We start from the raw sequence: 18,260 nt of genomic DNA on the forward strand, positions 1-18,260 counted from the left end.
TTACATAATTAATATAAAAATTAATAAATTTATCATGAAAACTTATTATAAAATAACTATATAATTATTTTATATTATTAATGTGTTAACTATTTTACCTTCATATTATTGTACTATCTTTCATTTAATATATTATGTGGTAAAAAATGTTAAATTGTATTTTATTCTTCTTTATTAGTTGAAAATATAATTAAAAAATAATATACAAATATCATTAATGTTGACTATTATTTGCATATATACCACTGCAAAGTTGGACAAGACACACGACACACTATAATGCATGTGTATCATATTAATATACATGAATAGCTATTCACCTAATATATATTGACGCGATGCATTACTACTAACTAGGTACCATATCAAGCAAGAGTTGACCTCTCTACGACCAGACCTCTATATAATTTTGTAACAATGTTTCCCTTTCCTACACTCCAAGCGAAACTTTGGATTCCATCAGTTTTAAGGAATCAGGTATCTTAGTCCGAAGCTCAAGTATCAAAATACTTAAATCTATTTAAGGAATTAATTTCTTTCGATATATATTTTTGATTTAAATACATTTTTCATTCTTGCAATTTAACTTTTTTTTATTTTTGTTCTTGTAATTTTCTTTTCGTTTTACTGTGTTGCATAATAGATACAATACCAGAATATGTGATTATGCAACTACATTGTAAGTATGAGCAACTAAAGGCGTACCCGTTGTGCAGGGTTTAATCTCATCTTGACTTAGGCATATAGGTTTCGTAGGACCTGCTTCATCTCCACCTGGTAATAAAATCCAGCTATAAATAAGAGAAGGAAGGACACAACAGTTATGTGATATATAGATATGGAATGCAATATCCTAAGGATGATATTCGTTCATATTGGGTCATAGACATACTCCTTATTAATGGCACGCTCAATGCATTGTTGTCTTCAAACCATCTGTGTAACTGGTCGTTTGCCTTCATAAAAAATCAAGACCAATATCTAGATCAAAAGAAAATCTAAATTTTTCAACTATTAAAAATAATTTAGAAACTAGCTAAGAAAAATTTACTTTTAATTCAACAAAACTAGCTTATCACTTTTTAGTTACTAGCTAAGTTTTTAACTTTCAACTAAATTTTAAACTTTTAGTTACTTTTACCCAAAATAATCATATAATATAAACTAATGTCAATTTCCATATAATTCAATGATGGTTGGTTTTCTTAATTAAATGTGAAGTTTATATTTGCCTATTCTATAAATCAAGTAGCAATGGAAATAACCATAATGAATGTCAACCTAGCACAAAGAAAATCAAGACAGAAGGGAAATTATATCAAACATAAGATGCACTCCCCCTCCCGGTATTACAGGCATGAGAAAGTGAAGAAGAATTATTTAGTAAATTGGTAGAAAAACTAAAACAAAAAAAAATATTTGAAGGCTTTAGAGTTGTGTCGTGAACAAAAGGAAGTTGCTAAGTGAAGGACTTACTTTAAAGAGTAAAGTGATGAGTTATTTGATTGAAAAAATCAATTGTCAGATCATGATTAAATGCATACAAATGTTTAATAAAATATGTAGCTATTTAAATCTCTCAAGTCTCAACCTTTGATTTTCTAATCAATGGGTATAACTTTCACTTTAGTCTCTAAAGGAGTAAAATCAGAACAAGGCAATCTGGGTTGGACCCACAGAATTTGAGATGAGCAAGGGGAAGAGGAAAAACTAGCATCATTGATCTGAACAAGGGAGAGGTGGCACGTTAGCTATAAACAAAAATTGTAGCAACAAGAGACGAGATGCTCAGGGAATGACAACTCTTTCTCATGATCTAAATTATCCCAAATCATTTTGTCTTTCCATTGCATAGTCCATTTTATTTCACATACCTCTCTATTTTCTTCCTATTTTTATCCTTGTTCAAAGGATGTTGTGATAAATTAACGTTAATATATAATTACTCTACTTCAAAAACATAAAAAAAAAGAGTCTAAATCGCACATTCCTGAACAGACATGTTGCACCACTTTATTTTCAAAAAAGAAAAGAAAAGAGAGTAGCCAAAAACAAGAAAGAATGACATGCAATGGTAGCATAATTAATTAGCAGCTATGGAAATCCCTCTTTAAGCACTTAATTTTGCTAGCTTAAATTATACGTTAGAGAATCAACCAAAAAAAAACTCGCCTTAGGAACACCAACATACAGATCTTCTCCCTCTGGGTGGTTGATGATGACTCCATGTCTAGGATTCAACTCGTTGGTAGCTATGTCATTGTACATAAACACCACTATGTTCTCTTCTTTTAGTCCACCTTTTATCAGCAACTAGTATGCATGGCACACATCTGCTTGTTTATAATTTAATTCAATTCATCACAACATCCATAAACAAAACCATTAATGAAAAACACATAGCAACTCAAAACATAAAACTAATTAATTAATTTTAGAAAATAAATAAAAGGAGACACCTTGGTCTTTAAACCAATCCAAAAAAATAAAAACACCAAAACCAAATTAACTTACTTGATGCCTGTAGTTTCCATAGCCGTTTGAACTAGCCATGAGAACCGCCCATCGTGTTCCCACTTCATCCGAGTCAGCATCCACCGGTTCAGTCGGTAACTTTATGACTGAGTCCCACTCCTTACGGTTCAGCCTCGCGGCTGCACCGTGCACTCTCACGAGCACCACCATCATCCATAATAGGACATTGTACCACGTCGTTTTGCTTATAATGGAGCGATGAAGCGCCATATATATCAGCTGAGAAAAACAAATGTGACACCCTCTACCCTCACAAATAACGAATAAAAGGAAATAAAATCATGCGGATTTTTTTTTAAACACATTGACTTTAAATTGATTTCAAAAGATAAAGGGTTCACATTCACTTAATGAAAACATAGTAGAAATTGTTCGAATAAAAACAACAAAGTTATCCCGGCTCAAAACAAGGTCGTCCATGCTGAATGAATAATAATAATAAAAAAACTAAAACAGAAAACATAACACAACTATATCGTTTACGGAAAATATAACATGCGAAGTAAAATCCTATGCCCCAATGTCACACTTATCAGAGCATGTCTCTATCACAGACTAAGTCTCTCCGGCTCTAACATGGAATTTATCATGTGATGGCTCACCTGAACAAATGACAATCAGCCCAAACACAAACACACACTAGGAATGAGTTATCACATTCATATATAATAAAATATTAGAGCATGTAAAACATATAATACTTAAAGCTGAATTTATATAATTAACATCACTTCCCAAAATCACACACATTTTGCACATCCATTCAAGTTCATCCACTCCAGAAAATAACATCAAACCACAATTGTTAACTCAATGAAAGTCAAACACATGCATTATGCAACAAATACTCTAGACTTAAGCCTACATGCAATGTGGTACCATTTTTCAGTGAAAAACCTCGTTGGGCGCCTAAGAGTACATGACAGGACATGCCTCACAATGGGTAAGTTAGGTCACTTTCACTAAGTGAAATCATAGGGAGACCAGTCAGGATCACGTTGTTTTGCGAGAATGCTCCAACCATGTGGGAGCGGCACAGGCTTAAAGGAGCACTCAAATCGGATGACCCCCAAGGCCTACACTCCGAAGAGTTCGTCAGGGCCTCTCCCTCCTGATTCAGGTCTAACCCAAAAAAAATATTTGAACACATAGACTCTACCTATGAATTATGCAATGCACACAACTACTCAATTGTGTGTGTGTGTATATATATATATATATATATATATATATATATATATATATATATATATATATATATATATATATATATATATATATATATATATATATATATATATATATATATATGTATGTATGTATATTTTTAAAATATATTTTAACTCAGTGCACCTCAAGTGATTAAACTCGTCGGGTTCCCACAGTGGATCTCATCACAACTCTTTGCGCATTAACTCGTCGCCCTTAAAGGGTCTTACAGTTGTGTGATTACATAATTCATGGCTCACAACTCAAAACATAGAACATCTCAACAATTATGTAATTCACAATCCATTATGTACTAAATGATTATCACTTACACACAGTCTCAACCACAATTTCATAATAAAATAATTTATCGCATCTCACGCATCCTACACATATCATTCAATAGTAACATTTACTTGACACAATAAAAATATAGATTAACCGAATATATTAATTCAACAAAATAAATAAATAAAAATATCTACAACAATTAATTTGAGATGTGGCAAAAATAATTATGATTAAGCAATAATTTTACAAAAGTATTTAATTTATTATTATACATATATAACTAAAAAAATAAAAAAATAATAATGTCACAAAATATTTAATTTATTTCTCCAGAGCAGTAAAATAATACATTCACAACAACATTTAATTTATTATATATATATATATATATATTAAAAGCAAAAACCATGTGTTACAAGTATAATATCTTTAATGATAAACGTATTAAATATATTATTACTGCACCTTGAAGGGAATATTTAACGGCTGAAATTCATTTATAAGAAATATTAACGTATGCATTTTTTTCCACCTTAAAAAGAATGTTTATGTTGTAATTTGTTGATCAATTTAATATGTAGAAAACAGTAACATATCAAGCATATTTGTTGCGCCCTAACGTATCAAAGTTTTCTGTTGTAATTTTGTTAGACTATCAAATTAGTTTGTTAACAAATTTGTCAAGAAAAATTAAAAATTTGAAATTAAAAGGTGCAGTCAAACCATTAATTTAACAAACATATTTTTGAGACTACAAATATTTTATACTAAAATCAATCCCTAGTCAAGTCAAATAGGACAACTATAAACAATGTATAACTAATTTGTTGGTTTGCATTTTTTTTTTTTGTTCTTTTTTTCAACAAGTATTACATACACGTCTTACACTATTTTCAAAAGAGTTGTGGCAAATTTAAAGCAACGATTCCCAAACAGGGAAAACAACTCTTATTTCAATTGAAAACTTCCAAATATAATAGTAGGGAAAAAGATGACAATAAATTGTAGTTCATTACAAACAATAGACAATACAATTATTTGGGTCAAATTTTTCATTCCAATGATAACAATTCACTAACACATTCAAAAAATAAAAATAAATCACAAGCGCAAAACAACGAAAATCATACACGTTAATATACAACAAGAAATCAAGTAATAACAATTGAAAATTAAAAAAATCTAATATACACCAAGAAAATATCATATCAATATATACTAACAGGATCATAGAATTTCATAACAATAGATATTACACTCAATTTAGCGTAAGAATTATTCAATTTGAAAGAATCATGAATTAACATTTTATAAAAACAACCCAAAATACCCCAAAATTGATCCTCTAGAAATCCTTATACATGTTCTTCTAATCCTCAAGCGTGAGTAACTCATCCCTTACCTCGATGTAGTCGCTCAAACGTTCTCCATTAGCAATTGTGGCATCTCTGGTGCTCTCTAGAGCTCCTCATCTGGTTGTTCTGATAGGGTTCTTGTGCGTCAGAAAAAGAAGAAAGAAATAGAAGTGTTTTATAAAAGCTGCTCTAGGTTAACATTTGGTTTATATAGTGGAAAATTATGACCTAATTACTTTTACTTATTTATTTACTAATTTATTAATTTTATTTTATAGGAAAACTTAAAAAAAAAAAAGCATGGTTGTTACAACAAACTCACTCAGTCACTCACACACACAGGAGTAGGTGTTGGGTTGACAAAGCAGAGGAGTGAAGAAAGGGTTTATTAATCAAAATTGACTCAGTTAAAGACAATATGTCATGCAAATTTAGAGCGCGACACATTCAAAATCAAAACAGTTTGGGAAAAATGATGACAAATTCAAAACCATTTCTTAAAATGAACTTTTATACTATGAATAAATTAATCAAAAACAATACTTTCCAACTAAACAATGACTTATTGTCATTTCTCTACAGCTTCCAAGAGATGAAAAAAGAACCACGACAGAAGAAACAAATTAGGGATGTTAGTTACCAGAGAGCTGAGTGGTTAGATCTACTAGAAAAGATTTAACACCCTTATCTTCCGTTAGCAACATGGGGAGGCCATATTTCTTAACTTTCACAAAGCTTTCTTCTGGATAAACTCCACGGTTGTAGAGATTGTTGATCAAATTCCCATATTAAAATAAGGCCCAAAATAAATTAAAAAATGCAGGATACAAGGATCAAACTTGATGGCAGCATATCCTAATTTGAAAAAATCACCAAAAAAAAGATCAGGCAAAAGTTCACAAAAAATACACAGGTATGCAAAAATCAAAGAAATCGGAGGAAAGCGAGAAAAGAGAAAAATGATATGAATACCGAAGAACTCACTAACGATTGTTGCGGAACCGCAAATAGTGATTATGTCTTTGGCAACTGTTCTTGCGGCCATGTCTTTTCTTTGGAGTCTAATTTTGAGCAACGAACGTTTAAGTTTTCGACATAGGGTTGGGTGGAGCTTGTTCGCACGATGAAGCAAAATGGGAAAGCTTTTGTTTCGATTGTGGGAACACTGGTAAGCGAAATGAACTGGTTTTGAAAAGGGGAAAATAATGGCACTTAATTAGGGATTGGAAGTGGAAAGAATAAAACTTGATAGAGAAGCACCATATCCACTAAAAAAGGGGTATCGATGTTGTAAGAAGTTGGTGGGTCTTTCTACAAGTCCTTGAGCTCCTTGAGGATGCGCTTTGAAGCCATGGGAGGGACGATACGCATTCAGATCTGAAAGGGAAAGAGGGATCTGGATATCAGGTTTTGGTTGTGCAGCACCAAAAACCACAATCAGTGAAAGAGGGATTTGAAAGGGAAAGAGGGAAAGAGTGAGAGTGAGAGGTCTCTGTGGCTCTCGCTTATGGAGAGTGAAAGAGCGAGTGAGGGAGAGCAAATGTTTAAGCTCTCAAGAGGGAGATATAAAAATTAAAAACATATTCTCTTCGAAGACGGTTTTTTAAGACGGTTTTTGCAAAACCGTTGTGGAAGGGTAGTTTCTAAGATCCCATATTTACAAAATTGTCATTGCGTTACATACTAAGATGGTTCCTTCTTGAGGAACCGTCATCGTTTTACTATCGTAAAAAATGCTTTTTCGAGTAGTGACAGACCATTGAGAAGCATGAGGTGGAGAACAAATATGCACACATCCTTGTAATTCTTGCTATTAAAGTAATTAAGTTCTACTCATCCTTTTCTCCCTAAATATCTTAGTTAATGCTATATATTATATTGTCATTATTGAATATATAAGGGGACGAATGCATTGAAATTGCTCTTGAATGTACTATTTCTCTCACAGGACTCATCCCTAAAAGGGATTCAAAATTATAGTGTAATAGATTATTTTATATTAATTTAGTTTACTTTTATAACTAAATTAAAATTATTATCTTATTTTATGTTCATTTTCTTCAAATTAAGATGTGAGGTGTGACTTAAAAAATATTATTATGTTAGTTTTTAGTTTCTTTTTTATTTATTATCTTTGTAAGGGCATACTGAATGAATTTTTAGCTCACTCTACAACATATCAATGTGTAATTGATATATGATCATAAACTTAAAATATTTATTTTTTAACAAAATAAGAAACAACTAAAAATTCAAATTATAAATGAAAAAACTAAGCATTAGTATATTAATAATGAACAAAAATATGAAATATTTAATATGAAATGATATCTTGTTGATGATAAAAAATAATGACCTAACAGAATACTTTCTTTGATAGACAGAACATAAAATTAAATTGTTATAAATATATAAGTAAATTAAAGTTATAAAGGATGTGATGAGTTTCTTATAGCTTTATTCGAAGTTATAAAACTCAACCGGAATGGAGATAGATTTAAAAAATATAAATCAACCTTTTTAAATGTTGGGGATAGTTAATTTATCATCGACTCATCCCATTGTCATGTTTATAAATATTTATGTTATGTAATTATTTTATGAATAAATTAAATGATAGATGATAATATAAGAGTAAATTGAATAAAAACATGCAATATATATATATATATATATATATATATATATATATATATATATATATATATATATATATATATATATATATATATCATTTTGAGTTTCATTAAACCTATGTTATTTGTTTAATGTAAAAAAATGTAATTTTTAATCAAACTATGTATCCACTTTTTTTAAATAATATATCTTTATATTTTCAAATACTTAAATATAAAAGGGTACAAATTATTTTTTTTGTTATCGGCCCATGAAATCTTGGATGCATCCAATAACATGACTAGCACACATTAATTAATTAAATGAAAAAGTGAGATGGAGAGTCTTGATAATTTTAAGGGTGATTTTTGAATAAATAATAATACAAATTACTATCCAAATTAACATATAAGTGAAGAATATGGGTGTATTGGATTAAATACATCAACCATACTGCGTGCATGTAACGTCTCTATGTGTTTTCTATTTGAGTTTTCAGTAGTATATAATAGTGTGGCCCTTTTTTAGAGGAAAATGATTATGGGTGTCTTTGAATTTCTGGTACGAGGGTTCCAAAAATATGTTTAAGAATAAAATCAGTTTCAAGTCACGTTTGTTTATCCCTCGTAATCATGGAGCATCTTAACTCTGATTTTAATTTTTTCTTATCTTTATCATCAAACAACCAGAGCGTCAACAACTCATTATAGATGTTGGAGCCTTGCCTTGTCTTGTAGATTTGTTAAGTAAGCACAAGATCAGTACCATTTCTCCTCCAGTTATCGGTCTTCTCAGGAGAGTAGCTGATGCAATATGCAATCTTGACTTTGAAAATACCACCAATAAGACCCGTGTCAGGATTTTGTCCTTTTTTTCATGGCTTAAAAATATTTATTCTACAACTATTCTATTCTTTATGCTTATATAGGTATGGTATATGCTGGAAGGAAGGTGATATCCCTCCTCTTGTTGAATTGCTTGAATTCAATGCCACAAAGGTAGTTGACTTTCTGCAATAAAAAAATTGCAGGTTGTTGGATGCAATGCATTACCCACTCTTGTACTAATGCTTCAATCAGAGGATCCTATAATACGTTATGTAGTGGTAAGATGCTTATATGACTTTACACAATCGCATGCATTTTTTAGTTTGCTTCTACAGAGTTCTAAACTACTAGCACTAGTTGTATTAGCGCCTTTTGTAGGTTGTTGTTATTGAAAATTTGGTCCACTCGTCACCAGATATTATGAAAGAAGTGCTTCTAGCCGGGGCTTTACCACCTGTCGTTTGTTTACTTAGGTTACACTATACTTTGGTCATGGTTTTTCCTTTAATCATTAAGCAATCCATATATAGAAGAATGATATGTTTATTGAACATTATAGTTGTTTACTGAAAATCAGATACTACCTTCATATTAATGGTTTAGTTATTTTCTCCCCCAAGTATTCTTTGCAAGTTCATAATTTCAATGATAGTTCTTGTTGTTTGAAAAGCAAAAAACAAGCAGCCCTTTTACTTGGTCAATTTGCTGCAACAAATTCAGATTTAAAGGTGGATTAAGTTCTGCATTGCAAACTTGTAATATGATAAATCTATGAGTTATGAAATCCTCTTATTGACTTCCATACTTTGTGGTAGTTCCATATTTCCCAAGGAGGGGCTATTCCACCATTAGTTTACATGCTTAAGTCTCCACATGTAGAGCTCCGGGAAATGTCGGCTTTTGCAATTGGGAGGTTGGCACAGGTGATTATTAGTAGCAACAAAAAGTTAGTCGCTTGCTTATATGTTAAGGAATATAAAATTTAAAAATTCAAATTGCATTTTTTATTATCATAGCAGTAATTAATTAGCCTGATCTAAAATTCTCAAATAATCTCCTATTTAAAGTTAATATTTGATAAGCCATGATGCTATTCTTAGGTATAGATTGCTAATCATAGTCTCTATTCAATTATTAACATGTTTATTGCCATCCTTTGGCTGTGTTCATAATATAACTACACAATCTTACAAATGGTTAATGTTGAATGGGGACTCCATGGTGTAGGCTTTAGGATTCCTCTAACACTACAGTCATTAGTTATGGCTGAATTTGGGATTGCCTTTCTTAAACCTAACTCTTAAGGGTGGATTTTTCTTAATTTATAGGTAAATGTATACAAATGGTGTAAAAAAAATATGCTCCTTTGTTTCACGAATTATATATATATATATATATATATGTTGGTTTTTCCTCTTATAATTTTTCCTTCCATAACCCTTTTTTGCATATATAATTCAAATTTCAGGACCCACGTAGCTGTTATTGCTTAAAATGGAGCTATAGAGCCTTTGCCCAATATTATTGACTCAAACAATTCTCCCCTTCAACGTGATGCTACTTTAGCCCTCTATGGTCTTGCTGGTAATGAGGTGAAGTTAATTTCCTTGTTCTTTACTTTGTCAGCATTGTGTGCTGCCCTTTAGAAATCATCGATGTGCAGTGATAATGTGATATGCGGCCACTGATGTAACATCTTTGTATTATAGGACATTGTTGTAGATATTATTATGGCTGGTGGTTTTCAAAAACCGAAGGATGGACATTTTAAAGATTAGTTGTATGTTCATCTACTCTTTGTAATTAAAGTAATAGATTTTCATTTTTACCATATATAGTTGCATTTCTTCTTAAATTATAATTTAGTCATTATTAATGTTCCTTAACAGAACACCTTGTTGTGATTGTCGTTTAACTTGCAGCCTATGAAAGATTGCATAGCAAACACATTAAAAAGATTAGAGAAGAAGATTCAAGGGCGAGTGAGTTTTCGTGCAAATTCTGTGAGTGATTTAGTTTAGTTATAGATGTGAAATTGAGAATTATAATCTACTTATAGTTTTTGAACGATATTTTTTTCATGTTTTTTTACGTTATTGGATATGATTTTTGTATCTATTCCTCTTTGGCAGGTATTGGAACACCTAATCTCTGTTATGTGCTTTTTAGAAAAAGGGCTTCAAATACGTGTAACTATTGCTCTTGTTTATTTATGTTCTCCTCATGATGGTAAAACTATATTCATTGACAATAGTGGTAATAAATGATTTGTAACGTTTGGATGTTCTTTCATAATAAATGATTTTAAACTTTTTTCTTCTCCTCATGATGGTAAAAGTATTTTGCAATGAATATGCTGCTAAATGTACATGATTAGAATTGCTATTGGATATTCTTAAATCTTCAAGCGAGAAGGGCGTAAAGGAGAAGGGTGATGCTTCAGCAGCACTTCACAAATTGGCTGCCAAAGCAAGTTGTTTAGTCTCTCCTTTTGATGCTTTTCCATTACCAACTCCCCAGGTACTTTTACTCATATGTGTGCTTTTCCCGTTTGTTTATTTTGATTTATTTTCCTTATTCATTGAACCGTCTGTTCTACATTTTCATAGTTGCATTATTTAAACTAGTATAATACCTTTTGTCTTTGAAATTGAATTGTTGATATTTTAATTTGGATGTTGCTTAGGACCTCTCAAGGGCTACATATGAGTATCATCTGGATGGCCTTAAGAGTATTTGTGAAGAAGCTATTGCTCAGGTAGATAAAAGCTTCTATTTTTATTTCTTTTTCTTTTGTAGAAAGCTTTTCAATGGCTTAATTTTATCCAATGGCTCACCAACCTATTCTTGTGGGATATATATGTGGAAAATGTTAAAACAGTTTACCAGATGTCGAAGAATTCAAATGTTACTACATTAAAACATGCATGTATACTGTTTATGCTGAAGAATTTTTTTAAACTGAGGTCGAAACCATGGCATGTTAAATTTTTACCGCCCGAATAGTACTTTAATGGTTTACTGTTGTTATCTGTGGCTGGGAGCATTCAATCATATTTATGTCGCCAACTTTTCAATTTGCGGGTATTATCGCATGATTTCCTGCATTGTACCAGACATTCGAATGTTCTTCTCAACTTTACTTACCAAGTCTCATCCAACAATCCACTCGTGAGCATTCCTAGACTTTAATCATGACAGGAGGAAAAGTGACAATGTACAAAGCTGTAAATTCTCAACTTTAACTTATCATGTCTCATCCAACTGACTCATGAGCATTCCTAGACTTTAATCTTGACAAGAGGAAAAGTGAAATTGTACAAAGATGTAACATTGTGTTTGTTTCAGCTGAAAAATACAAGGAAGGGAGAAGAAAAAAATAGAATGTGATAAATAACATGTTTTTCCTTTTGTGTGGATAATTTTAAAATTAGTGTGGGACCCACTTTTTTTTTTATCCACTAACAATAATTGATCTTCATTATTGCAATTTCATACTGAAATATTTTTGAAGTTTTGTCTCTGGGGATTATTGCTGGAGGGAAAAATATAAAATTGGGTAAATATCAAAGTCATGCTGTTACACACACGTTACATTTTCCCCCTTATTTTTTTACCAAATCCATGTGACTTACTGCTAAATATAATTCAGAGTGAAAATGATAAACATACATAGTAGTAGCATTGTATAATGTCTTGTACAAATGCTACATTTTTTCAGATTTGGGTTTGATAGGTGCTATGATTTTGGTCTGTGCTTACCAAATAATGAGCTACAATTGATACTACTGCTTGATTTGTTTTAATGTCGTCATTCAACTAGTTGTTTAGCCACCTCCAGAAATTGGCATCTCTGAAAGCTTCAGCAAATTTGGGAAGCCAACATAAATCTCTGTGGTCTGTTAATCATTTGTCCAGAGTTCCTCACCAAGAACTCAGTCCCTTTTGATGTTATGCACGCTCCAGCGATATACTATACAATGATATATTTTTTTTGACATTGGTTTATAAGTGACAGTTTTGAAAGTAATGAGATGACATCTTACAAGTTGTAGAAACAAGAACATCAAATTTAGGTAGACACTCTTTAAGTGTTGTGGCATTACTAAGTCAATGGAGATTTATTCTTAAAAACTCATGTTGCTTTGTTCTTGTATACTCCATAACCCCTAAGTATGTCAAGAGCTAACATTAGTATAGTTTCTATTGAAAGAGAGTACAACTCTTTCTTGTTCGGATACATATATCCTCAGAGTTCCTTGTGACATGTATTTTGTTATGATACAGTACACCCACAGCTTTTTACAAGCTGCAATAAAGTGTAAATTAAGACCCATTCGTATTCATATATATGGAAATACACACACACCTGCAGTTCAAGATAATAAATGCAACTGACAAGTATGACCACACACACATATATGCATATAATATATATAGTATTATATGTGTTGTACTCCGTATAAATACACGACAAAAATCAAAAGGAAAGAAAAAAAAATAGTTCAAGTTGGTGTCTTGTAAGGCTATTTATTATTTGAGATTTCAGAAGTTCACCTTCTGCTCCCTGACCATATCATGGGAAGACAATTCTAATTGAACATGATAAAATTATTATAAACAACAAAAAAAAATTATTGATTATTTATATTGTATATTCAAGCTCAAACCAAATGCTATCCTTCATCAAAACACTAAAGTGGCAGTGAGTATATAAAAAGAAAAAAGTAAAAACCATAAGCAAAATAAAACAAGGAAAGGCATATTAGAGTTTTGAACTCAAAACAGTTGAATTCGTGTTTTCCTACACAAACAAAAAGCCATAAAGCTAAACAAACAAACCATCTAATGTGTTTGTATACAGGCTCACAATTGAGTCCAGTACTATAGAGTGTAAGAGCTTAATACTATGACCACCGGATGCTAACTTGTTACCTATGAAAAGTTGGGAAAGATCGACAATCTATTCTTCTTGATCCTCCTTTGATGCTTCTCATGTCTCCACATTCTCAAAGTCCAATGATTCCAAGAACCCTTCTTCTTTCCATGTTCTACAAGTCAGAATCCAACCGAGTCTTGGAAGATGAAAAAGGCTCAGGCAAAGGCTTATTAAATTGCTTATAATTCAATGTCATTCATATTATATACTAAGAAGCTTTGCCAGATATTTCTTAGTATTGCTTAATATTTTCAGTTGGATAATCATAAAAAAATACACAAATAAAATCATGAAAATGTCTTGACTCGTGGTGTTATTATTGATCCTTGATTCTTAATTTTTTCTTTCCTATATTACTAACGTTTGGGTTTTTTTTTTTATGTTGGACAATGGAAAACAAGTAGCATCATTCGAAATATTAGCCTAACACCACTACAAATATGATATTCTAAGTCGGTTAAATTTGTCATTCTATGACGGTTTTGAACTGTCATAGAATACAACATCATAAAATAGCATCATATTTATAACAACGGTTTTTCAACCATCTTAGAAAATATAGATTTCTAAGACGGTTAGTAAACAGCCGTCTTAGAATGATCCATTTTCGAAGGCGGTTTAGAGTAACAACCCGTCTTAGTATGTCGTCGGATCTAAGACGGTTACTGAATAACCGTCTTAGAAAGTAAGACATTCTAAGACTATTTCTTAGGTACCGTCGTAGAATGTCTTACTTTCTAAGACGATTATTCAATAACCGTCCTAGTATGTTTTGATCAACATGCGACATTTTAGATGGTTCCTAAATAACCGGCTTAGAAAGTAAGACATTCTAAGACGGTTATTTAAGAACCATCGTATTATCTCTTTTTTTTTTTGTTGTTGCTTAATTTTATTTATTTATTTCGATTCTGTCATTTTTTTTTTTTTATCTCTGGTAGCCTTAAGCCAAAACATTGACGATTGATGGAAAGAAAGAAAAAATAACTAGTGTCTACTCCCTAGCTTAAGTAATTAAAGTAGATCTATATGTTATCAACTCCCTAGTTTAAGTAATCAAAGTAGATTTATATACGAACAACTTGTCAAGAGTAACTTATTAATACATGGGAGGGTCAAAATTCGGAAATGAAACCCATCTCGTGTGGTTGCTTAGAAGAGAATAAAATAATGGTGTGGCTACAATTTATCCTATCATCACTTACAATCCAAGAATTTATTTTAATAATGAAGGACTCAAACTCCAACAGTATATAATGAAGACTCTCGGATAATTTCAGTAACTAGAGATAAAAACAAAAAAATTATCTAAAAAAAAAATGAAGAACTCAAACTCCAGTCGTAGCAGCAACATAGTTATATCTGGGTGCCTCTGTTTTCTTGCAGTGGTGTGTGCACAAAAAAAAAAAAAAAAGAAAGAAGGAGCTTCATTCAAGTTCAAATGACAAAGGAAAACAATAGATATAATAAAAGTAATCTTCATGTGAGCATGGAATCTACAAATAAAAATGGGAAGAAAGAACATTATACAAACCTCTTTTTCCACATTTGAAGATTGATGGAATGGTCCAACAGGGAGCTGCAGCTCCCCAATCTCTCTCTTATGCCTTTCATACTGTAAAAGTGCATGCAAAAATTGAAAATTAAGGAAAAAGGAAGTGGTCCCATAGTCTTGTGATTAATTTGATTAAAAAGAAAGAAAGATAGAATGAAGCGCAATAAAATAAAATGATATCAAACTTTATTATTTAATTATTCAAAATAACATTAAAATAAGACGATAATAAAAAATAAACTGTATTGTTTAAATGGAATGAAATAAAATATATTTATTTTATTTTACATTTATATGTTTTCCTTTAATTAAAGAATGATGAGATAGAAATACTCTTTTTTTTCATTTCATCATAAAAATATTTAAACAATGAAATAGTAACTTATTTAGACACCATTCTATTTCACTATATTTTATTTTACAATTAAAATATAACAATGGGATATATGATATTTTAGTTTTTTCAATAGACTAAGTTTTAAATAATTATTCTTTCAAAGAAAGTTTAAAATAATTATTGATAGTAAAAGTTAATTATGGTTGCTTTTAAATTTTTGCCCCTCCTCGATTTTTTTTTTTATCGTTCCGTCCTGCATAAAGATACCCTAATTGAAAGTTAGGTTGTTCATTAATTTAGTTTAGTTCTACGAAATCAAAATGTTAAATCAAATTAATTAATTTATTTTAATCTTTTTAATATATTCAGATTTAAACTGAAACAAGCCATGTACCCAAAAAAACCGAACGAAACCAACTATAATTTGAAACCTGATAATACATATTTAGACCTAATCAACCCAATTTATTTTCCCCTTATATCTACACCCCAAGTATCATCTGAAGCCAGAAATGGTGCGAAACTAATCAATAATCAAAAGCATAGAAAAAGAGTTGTTTAAATAACCCTATTTATATTTTATTTCCAGCCACATGTATGCATCGTTTGAACACTTTTGTCTGCTTCTTTCTGTGTGGGAAATAATTAATAGGTATTTTTTTCTTAAAATAAGTATTATATTTGAAAATAAATTTATCTCAAAATAAATATCATATTTAATTTTTTAAAGTAATTATTAATATTAAGATACCGAATTTTATGAAATTATTATTTTATTTCATCTATTTATTAATTTTTATTTATATAAAATAATCTAAAATAATAATTATTTTAAAGTCATGGAATAAATAATTTTTTTTTCCGTACATCACAAAATAAACCCTCTGCATAAGGTTGTCGTGATAAAATAGGCGAACATAATATATATACGATTTCGAAAGAATAGAAGGCTTTGAAATTGAAACATAGCTGATGTTACTGTTACCAGTCGAGTTGTTTGGTTATTCACTCAATTGAGTTAATTGAATTTGAGAGCAACGACGGTGACACATATTATGTCATTATTTAAAAATGAAAGGACGTTGGTTGCATGGGCAGATTTCAACTTATGTTTAGACTTAATTAATCTCAATAAAATGGATAAATGCAATGATCTTATCTCCATGTTTGGACCAATAGTCATAATTCCAAATTAGCAAAAAGGAAAATATTTCCTACAGGGTCAAGCTTAGTGGAACCAATAGCAGCTCGGCAATCATAAACCGTTGGGCAAAGTCAGAAAAAATAAAATAAAAACAGATACAAGAAGAAACTTAACAGTTAGCCGTCATTATCATGAATAAGCAGAGGACAGCTTAAATGAAAAAAGATACTAAATAGTTACTACTATGACAAAAACTGATACGAATCCTTAAATACTTGTAAAAGATGTGTATTAAAAAAATACCTTTTTTGTGAAAGAAAAAAACGTGTAAAAGATGCAAACCAATGCAAGGACTTCAAAACTTGTACCCGTGAATACTCACAGGTAAAATTTGTCACGGAAAAATGAATATTTAAATGAGTATTTATAATTAATTGAAATAGGTTTTTTTCTTAACCTATTTGTAAATGGAACGGGAACGGATTTTATACTATCCATATACTCATAGATACCAGCTACCACTAAAGTGCATTTACTTATAAATAATTAATATGGATATACTTATAAATAATTGATGTTTCGACGTGTAGTTTTATTTGAATTTATACTTTAAAGAGAGAAATTTTTAGATAATTTGAATAATTTCATTTTTTTCCAGAAATATGACAAATCTTATACATTTATCTTATATGGGAGAAAAGGAATGTAAATTTGTGGGTTTTTAAACTATTTTTTAGGAAAAAAAATAGAAGAATAATTAAAAAAATTGTGAAAGTGATTATTTTCCCCAACTCTTTAATTTATCATTTTATAGTGATATTTGCAGCGCCTATTTGTGCAGAGCTCATAAAATAATTTAGTTGCTTATTTTTATTTTTATATTTTAAGTTTTAGGAAATATCCATAGATATTCATGGATGCCTTGCAAATATATGTAAGTGTAACTTATAAATGAATAGCTATGTTAATGTCCATCAGGAACCCACTAGGGATAAATAATTTGTAATCGAGGGTGTTGAGAGTTCTACTAGGGTTTCTTCTGAATCCTCTAAGGAGGAAGATGATATCCAGCGTAGTACTAGGAAAGTCAATAGGAAGCCTAATGAGGAAGGTGATGGTAATTCGGAGATGGAGCTTGATAAAGATAAGGAGGCCGAGCAAGGTGTGCCAGATGGTACGTATAGAGAGAAGCTTTTGAAGAATGGTGGTCCAATGGCTTTTTCAACTTTTGATGGGAGATGTTTTGGGTATCTAGATCAGAAAATACCTCCTACGCCAATATCTAAGGAGGACTTTGAACGTTTCCCAGAAGTTCCTATTTCCGATAAGGAGTTTAGTGACTGGTGTAAGCCATGGAAGGGGGTCCTTGATGGTCATGGTGATGGGGAAGAGATTGGGTTTTCAGCAATAGGAGGCCAAGTTTAATTGTGAGTGGGCAAAGAATGGTGCTAT

At 30.8% G+C, this 18,260-nt stretch overlaps 1 pseudogene; it reads left to right on the forward strand.

Annotated features, from left to right (window-relative positions):
- Positions 1-3,474: 3,474 nt before the first annotated feature.
- On the forward strand, positions 3,475-18,233 carry LOC114411245 (annotated as a pseudogene).
- The last annotated feature ends 27 nt before the right edge of the window (positions 18,234-18,260 follow it).

This window comes from Glycine soja, chromosome 5, assembly GCF_004193775.1.
Source record: "Glycine soja cultivar W05 chromosome 5, ASM419377v2, whole genome shotgun sequence".
Taxonomy (NCBI): Eukaryota; Viridiplantae; Streptophyta; class Magnoliopsida; order Fabales; family Fabaceae; genus Glycine; species Glycine soja.